The 8,864-nt window shown below is 46.1% G+C and overlaps 1 pseudogene; it reads left to right on the forward strand.

The window, feature by feature from the left end:
• Positions 1-595: 595 nt before the first annotated feature.
• On the forward strand, positions 596-8,645 carry LOC102150969 (myeloid cell surface antigen CD33-like; annotated as a pseudogene).
• The last annotated feature ends 219 nt before the right edge of the window (positions 8,646-8,864 follow it).

The raw sequence follows: 8,864 nt of genomic DNA on the forward strand, positions 1-8,864 counted from the left end.
GTGTGCTCAAGACAGTCTGTGGGGCCACACCTGCCCTCTCCCACCTCAGTCACCCCTCCAGCCCCTGTACATGGAATGGCATGGGGGGGTGACTCTGCTCACAACCCCACCAGACTGAAAGACCCTGGTCTCTTCTCTCAGAATGAGGTCCTGCAGGAGGAAGGTGATGAGGCCCACAGGGGACGTGGAGGATGCAAACACAACCCTAGGTTAATCATTCTGGTCAGTGATGTGGGTGTCTCACAACCTAACACCTCACTGCACACCTCCCCCAGGATGGCCTCTGGGATTCCTCCACTCAACATGGCCAAAACTGAGCTACCACCTTCCTGCCCAAACCTGTTTCTACCTGGGGTTCCCTCTAACGCTGATGACACCACAGCCCCAATCTCTGAGGCCAGAACTGAAGTGTGGTTCTCCATTTTACATCCATCCTTTCCCCCCAATGCACCCATTGATAAGTTTTGTCCATCCATCCTCTGACATGTCTCATCTTGCTGACCGGCTCCTGCTCATCCTGACCTGGTTATTCCTGGGGCCTCATCCCTGGGTCTCAGAACCCACCCCACCTCTTGCCTCTATCTCTCTCCTCAATATGGGCCTCCAGACTGTGTTTCCAGAGACCATCATCGTCCACGTCCTGCACAGTATGAACGGCCGCATGTTCTCTCCATGGCCAGAGACTGAGCTGAAAATACCACAGGCTGGATTCGAAGGCCTGGTGTGGTCTCTTCTCTGCCGGACTCTCCCACAAATTCCTCCCTCTCCCTGCATCTGTCAACGTCTCCACCTCCAGCCAGGCCCAGGCCTCTGGGACTCTGAGACTTTGCATGTGCAGTTCCTTTTCCTGAAATGCCCTTCTTTCCCCATTCCTACCTCTCCAAGTCATGCTCATCCCTCAGGCTCAGTGGTAAAAGTCCCCAGAAAGTGTGTGCGTGATTCTTGTATGTTTCCGGGTAGAGTGACATTCAGTCATTTATTTATAGACTCTTGAGTGAATATTACTGAAGACCTACTATGTGCTAATATTATTGTAGTTTCCAGGGGTGTATCGGGAAATGCAGCAACCAAGATCTGTGTCATCAAGAAGCTGTCATTCTGGAGACAATGACAGAAATCAAAATTAGTAAATAACAAATAATATCAGAACATGTTGGATCATAATATGTGTTTGGAGAAAAACCATGCAGGGAAAGGAGCATGTGACATCTTGGGGACAATTTTCTACATCTGAGAATGTGAGGTGTGATGGTAGAGCAAAGACTTATGACGATAAGAACACAGGTTCTGTGTTTGCCTGAGAGTAAATTATCCCAGGAAAACAACAAAGAGAGGACAGTGAGTGGAATAGTCAGAGTTAGAAGCACGCCTGGTGTGTTGGGGAAACAGGAGAAAGAAGTTTGACAGCAGAGGGAGGCACAGGGAGGGGAGAAGCTGGGAGGATGGTGCAGACCACGTGCTGGTGCAGAGCGTGTGAGGCCCTGCAGGAAACGCAAGAATCTAGAAGCCATGGAGAATGTGATTGAACTTTCATTTTCACAGGATCCCCATGGAGCTCTGTTCAGAAATGGTCAGAGTGGGTCCACAGCAGCAACACAGAGATTGGGAAGGGACTGCTGAATTCTCCAGGCAGGAGGTGACGGTGACTTGACCAAGGAGGTGGGGTGGAGAGAGAGGGTTTAGATGTATTATGAAGGTGGAACTAATAGTGTTTTCTAATGGATGTGAGGAGTGAGGGAGGGAGAGGAGCAAGGATGATGCCCAAATGCTCCCCCTGAGCAACTGGAAGGATGGGGCTGTGTTTCATGGAGGACGTCAGAGAGTAGGGTTTGGAAGGGGGATGTTTATTCTGAGAAGCCACTTGACATCCAACTGAGGACGTCAACGAGACAGTTGGATATGAATGTCTGGAGATCAGGAGTGGTTTCCAGGCTGGAGATGTGAGGATGTAGAACCATGTAAGTGATGACAACACATGAGGCAAAAAGGGGCTAATGCACCTGGAGAAGAGAAAGGCATAAGGAAACACACTTGTCTTTGGTGATCCTAACATAGTGGTTTTAATGGAGAGGCAGGAAAGGGATGCAGACTTGGTTGGAGAAAGTCCAGGAGAGAATTGAATGAGGGGAGATGCGAAGAGTGGTACAGACAACACCTTGAGGAATATGGCTGAAAGAGGAGCAGAGGAAGGGGTCAGCGAAGGAGGGCTTTTCTCCGTTATTCTCTGTGTTCTCCCTGGAGACATCATCTGCCTGATTTCCCACCTCTGTTAGCTTCTTTGGGCCACTGTCACAAATGACCACACATTCAGCATCTAAAAAAAATATTCTTTCACTGCTTTGGAGGCCAAAAGTCCACGGAGGGGAGAATTAATATTTTCCCTCTGGCCTTCTAAGTTATTGATTAGATCCCTGTAACACCAGACCTATTGGCAAGAGAAATGCATACAAATATATTTAATGTACGTTAAATGTGGCACAGGAGGCTTCCTAAGGAAATGGAGATGAGAAAAAATACTTAAACCTGGGTATTTCATTTGATACAAAGTCAAATTGTGCAGAGATGTGATAGGACAAAGAGTGTGGGCTCAGTGCAGTAAACCGGGAGAAACTTAGCAAGGCCTGTTCCTCCAGATTCCTCTCTGCGTCCCTTGATCTTAGGAGATAAGATGCTCCTTTCCTCCGGGTACGGGTACAGGAGGGCACCTTAATGAGAGTTTATGACCGCTTCAAGAGAAGGTCAGAAAGTCCTTCCTGTACATGATGTTTCTCAAATTCCTCCAGCTTGAAATAGTCAATATGCAAAGGTGCCACATCTTGGGGTAACGTGTCCTGAACCCCATCATGCAAAACCAGTTATGCTGGGCTGAAACCAAGTCGTTGGTAGTTTGCACTCCCCTAGAGGCTTAGAGGCCATATCACTCTGTCTGTGGGGTCACCTTGCTCTTCCTCCTCTGTGTGTAGAACATAGCCCTCTGCTTCTCTCTCAGAAGGACACTTGCGACTAGATTTAGGGACCAACCCAGGTAATCTAGGCTCACCTCCACCGGTCAAGATCCTTACCTTAATCACATCTGCAAAGACCATTCTCCCTTATAAGGGAACAATTACAGGGTCCAGGGATTATGACCTGGGTATCTTTGCGTGGTTGCTCTTCCCATGTGACCTTTTACCCTTGAATGCCCCCATCTGGCCTCCAGACTTTCTCCCCTTAATCTTCTTTGCTCTGCTCTTCCTTCTCCTGATACATGGGTAACCCCTGGTAAAAGTGTTTAATGCCACTATAAAGAGACGAAAATTTACAGACTTGGAGAATATATCTGCAAATATGTATCTGATGGATGATTTGCATCTAGGATACATTAAGGACTAGCAAAAAAAAATCATTAAACAAACAAAAATAAGAGAGACTGGTTTTATATATATATATATTTTAAAAACCAACCACTTATCAACATAAAAACAAGTACCTGTATATAAGAATTGGCCAGGGATTTTAGTAGACATTTTTCTAAATATACAAATGCCCAACAAACACATGAAAAGAAAATCAACATTAGTAATATTAGAGAAATGTAAACCATGACCACACAGTGAGGCACCCCTTCACACTCATTAGAGTTGATATTTAAAATGAAAAACCAAAGGAGGAATAAGCAGTGTTGGTGAGGATGCAGAGAAATGGAACTCCTGTGCTTTGCTTTTGAGATTGCAAAATGGTGCATCTGCTATGGAAAACAGAATGGCAACTCCTCAAAAAATTAAAAATAGAATTACCATAATATCCAATAATTTCACTTGTGGGTGTGTAACCAGAGAATCAAAAGCAGCAACTCGAATAGATGTAGGTACACGCTTGTTCATGACAGCGTTATTCACAATAATGAACATGTGGAAACAACCCAGGGGTCCATCGACAGAGGAATGGATTAACGAAGTAACAAAAACACAGACAATGAAACATTACTCAGCCTTAAAGAAGAAGGAAATTCTGACACATGCCTCAGTGTGGATTGAAGACATTGTGCTTAGTGAGGTAAGCCAGTCACTAAAGGACAAATACTGTAGATACCAATTAACGAAGTATCTAGAGTAGGAGAATTCATAGACGCACAGCAAACAGAACGGTGGCGGCCAGGGTCTGGGGCAGGGGAAATGGAGAGTTATTCATTTAATGGGTGCAGTTTCAGCTTGGGAAGATTTGAAAAGTTCTGGAAATGGATGGTGATGTTTGTTGCACAGCAATGTGAACTTACTTAATGCCGCTGACCTGAACACTTAAGAAGGGTTAAAATGGTAGTTTTGTTATGTATCTTTAACCATAATAATAACAAAAACAGCCAAAGATTTAATCATCCACTTCACCAAAGAAGAAAAACAGACGACAAATGAGCACTTGAAAACATCTCAGCATCACTTGTCATTAGGAAATTACAGACTAAAACCAGGATGAGAAACACACCTATTAGAATAACTAGAAAACTAAATAAAAAGAAAAATAAAATGAAATTCTGACAATAGCAAATGCTAATGAGGATGTGGAACAGCCAGAACTCACATGCGCTACTGGTGGGAGCACCAGGGTACAGACACTTTGGAGAACAGATTGCAATTTCATATAAAGTTAAACCTACGGTTATCATAATATTGGGCAATCTGACACCCAGGTATTTACCCTGGAGAAATAAGAACGTATATTCCCACAAAATCTGCAGGTGAATATTTATAGAACTTTATTCATAGTTGCCCCAAACCTGGAAACAACCCAAATGTTCTTCAGCTGGCAAGTGTATACAAAATGGGGCACATTGAAACAATGGAGTATCAGCCAGCAATTAAAAGGAACAAATTATTGATACACACACTCAATAACCTGGACAACTGTCAAATGCATTACTAAAGGTGAATGAAGCCAGACTACATTTTGCTGATTCCATTTCTACAACATTCTGTAAACAGCAAAACAAGAGGGATGGAGAACAGATCAGCGTTTCTTCTAGGGTTATGGGTAGAGGGAGGATTTGGCTCCCCAGAGACAGCACGAGAGAACGTCTTGGCTAACGGCTGTCTTCAGGATCTTTCGTGGTTGTGGGTACATAGTGAAATACTTCTGTCAAGCTGCACAGAACTGTATATAAAAAGTGAACCTCACTGTGTCTAAACTTGAAATAAATTAAAAATCAAAACCCACAATTACATATCGCTACACTCCCAATAGAATTATTAAAATTTACAAAACTGACAATACCAAGTGTTAAAACATGTGAAACTGCTGGAATTCTGGCACATTAGAGTCAGGAGTAAAGGTTAAAACCATTCTGGACAACAATTTGGGAATTCCTCCTAAAGTTAAACATGTGGTTACTCTTGGATCTAACAATTCCACTCACATGCACTCAGGAGGATGAAAATATGTCCATAAAAAGAACTATGCCTCAATATTTATTATCAAAAATCTCAAATATCTTTCAACAAGCGATTAAATAAAAGATTACAGTACACCCACATAATGGAATACTACTCAGTAATCAGAGATTATGAACTACAGATACATATGACTTGATCCGTTTCAAAATGGTATGCTGAGTGAGAGAATCTAGACACGATGAGTCCATTTCTAGGGAATTCTGAAATAGACAAAACTAATTCACTGAGGTGGAGAGTATGTCAATTGCTACCTGAGCTAGAAGTGGGAGTGATGAGCTGTAAATAGGTCTGGGAAAACCTTTTGGGTAGTGGAAACGTTCTGTCTTGTCTCCTGATTGTGGAGTCGTAACTGGGATGTACCTTTGTCAAAATTCATAGATGTAACTTTCAAGTGGGAACTTTTTATTTGACTTGAATTATAAAGTTCATTAAAGGAAAACAATGAGAACTCATTGAACTTTCCAGTCCATGAACACAGTATACATTTCTTGACTGTGGAATCAACTGTATTGGGGTTTCCGTTATGTGCCACATTCTTACATTTCTTAATAATCTAGAACTAGTATTATTTTACTTATTAGAGACTCACTGCCTCAGAGATCAAATGAGAGTACAAAATCTCTCTCTGTTATTAAGGTTGAAGGAACAGTTATCTAGACAGTCCTGTATCTGAAAGATTTTACAAATTGCTGGTGGCAAATGCATTTATGTCACAGGTGTCAAGGACGTCCCAGAAGAATATGACACAGAGTGAAAGGCAAAACCTCATGAGCTGAACCTAAAATCTTAATTATAGCTGTAGTTTCCACTCAAGTTTCCTGGAAATATTACACCTTGTGAGCCACATGTAACTTTAAAAAGATGTTTTACATGACAGGAAATGCTAATCTGTATGATGAGGACCTAAAAAAATTCACCCTAGTCCACACAACACTGAACCATACCATTCAGGAGAAAGAAGTTTCCTCTGCCCTGGCTCCTAGAACATGTGTCCTATCTTTTGTTTTATAGGAAAATGCTACATGATTTTTATTTTGGAGATGCTGTTATAACTTCGTGAATCAGCATACTAGGAGTGAAAAAAAAATCTAAAGCCCATATTCGTATTTTGGAAAACACCCCACATACTGCCAGGATCCACAGCAAACTCACCAGTGACCGAGCTCTAAAGGCTAACAGCTGAGTGTCTGGGGAGGAAACGACTCCACTGGGTGGGGAGCATCTCATGGGCGTGGACAAGCTGGGTCATCTCCCTTCTTGTCTCCAGCCTCCTCAACACAGAGATGCTCAATAAATGTTTGGGGAATGAATGAATGAATGAATGCTTGGCTGATGCCTCACGTCACCTAGAATCCCTTTCTTTCCTCCTGTCCTGGATGCTCACACAGACTTTAAAGAATCCTACACCTGGCAGGACAGGCCACTTGGGTTCTTGATGAGGCTGTGACCCTCCAGGGTCAAGCAGGAGCTACCAGCTCCCTGGTGTAGACAGCAGGGCTCAAAGAAGCACCCCACATGGGAGGCCCTTAGAGACTCACCATCTCCCACTGCTCAGATGTCCTCAGAGGTCCTGGTCCAGGCTCCAGTGCTGGATGGAAGCCCCAAGATGGGGAGAGGACACGGAGTCTGCTCCTTGTTTACTGCCCTCTGGGTGGTCTCGGGGGTCTCTGGGCCCTGGAGAGTCTCCCCACTCCGTGCAGAGGGTGGATGAGCTCAGGCCTGTGGTTCATCTTCTGTGAATGGCATAGCTCACATGCTCTTCCGCACCTTCCTGTAGGTCCGCCAGCAGGGCCAGCTCCCGCTCATCTTCCCCGTCTCTTTTCTGACACAAGCCAAAAGCACAGAACCCTCCATCTCAGTGATGCTGCTTCTGCCCCTGCTGTCAGAGAGGGGCTGGGTGCAGCAGGGGCTGTGGCTGACCCTCATTTCCTGGCAGGGTCCCTGGCTCAGTATGACAGACACTGGTTGGAAGTGCAGGAAACTGTGACTCTGCAGGAGGGCATGTGCGTCTTTGTGCCCTGCACCTTCTCCTATCCCTGGTACTATTGGACTGACTCTGTCCCAGCTCATGGCTACTGGTTCCAGAGGGGCCAAATCTATGCCAGGATGCCCGAGCGGCCACAAACGACCCAGTTCGTAAAGTGTGGGAGGAGACCCAGGGCCGATTCCACCTGCTCAGGGACCCCAGGACTACAACGGCTCCCTGGACATCAGAGATGCCACAAGGAGTGACAACAGAAGATACTTTTTTGGGTGGAGAGAAATTACAAATCTAGCCACCTCTCTGTGCATGCGACAGGTAAGGATCGGGCTCCAGGAAATGCCACAGGGGAAGGTCATAGGGTCACGGGGCAGGGCTGAAATGGGATTCCTCGTCTGAGAGTGGCTGGGGGTACAATGTGTCATGGCTCAGAGGGAGGAGCTGGACCAAAGCCTGAGGGATCTCACTGCTGCACCTCAGAACCTCCCTCCAGATGCCTGGATCTCCCCATCCCCTCACCAGCCATGACCCAGATGCCCCACATCCTCATCCCTGGGACCCTGGAGTCTGGCCACCCCAGGAACCTGACCTGCTCTGTGCTCTGGGCCCGTGAGGGGGGCATGCCCCCCATCTACTCCTGGACATTGGCTGCCCTCACCTCCCTGGTTCCAAAGACCCATCTCCCCTCAGTTCTCACCCTCACCCCACGGCCCCAGGACCATGGAACCAACCTCACCTGTCAGGTGAATTTCCCTGCAGCTGGTGTGACTGTGGAAAGGACCATCCAGCTCAACAGAATCTTGAGTGCTGGGCCAGGTCGCCTGGGTCTCTGCGGGGGCAAGAGTCAGGATGACCAGGCTGGGGATGCTTGGTTCTTTTTTTCTAGATGCTGAGTAGGGGACCTAGAAGTATACAAGCCCTGTTCCTCTGCCACTTCTCTGGCTCCCAGGGGCTGGGGGAATGCCTACATTTATCTCACCCCACCCTCCCTCTGAGGGGGGAAATACACCCTTCTGATCATAGGTGCTCTAGAGAACCCAGAAAATGGTGTTGACGTAGGAGATGGCACACGTAGGAGGGAGCCCCCTCCCATGGGGTGTTGACTGGGGTGGGGTCTCTGCCAGGTCCGGTGAGACCTGGAGTTTCAGAGCCCAGATGGCGGGGCTGGGGTTGGACAGGAGAAGCCCCTGTCAGATCTCCTTCTTCAACATTCTCTAATTCCCGTCTTGCCAGCATGACCCACAACCTCATCCCTGCCCTTCTTAAATGTGCTCTTTATCTTCCTCCAGTCACCGAAGGCCTTGGGGGAGTTTTTCATTATTTAGAGAAGTTTTAGGTTCACAGTAAAAGTGAGCACAAGTCGAGAGATTTCCCCTATACAGGCTGTACTTTCCAACATATTGCACAGCATCCCCTCCCCGACCATCAACATCCCCCACCAGAGGGTACATTTGTTA

This window comes from Equus caballus, chromosome 10, assembly GCF_041296265.1.
Source record: "Equus caballus isolate H_3958 breed thoroughbred chromosome 10, TB-T2T, whole genome shotgun sequence".
Classification (NCBI taxonomy): Eukaryota; Metazoa; Chordata; class Mammalia; order Perissodactyla; family Equidae; genus Equus; species Equus caballus.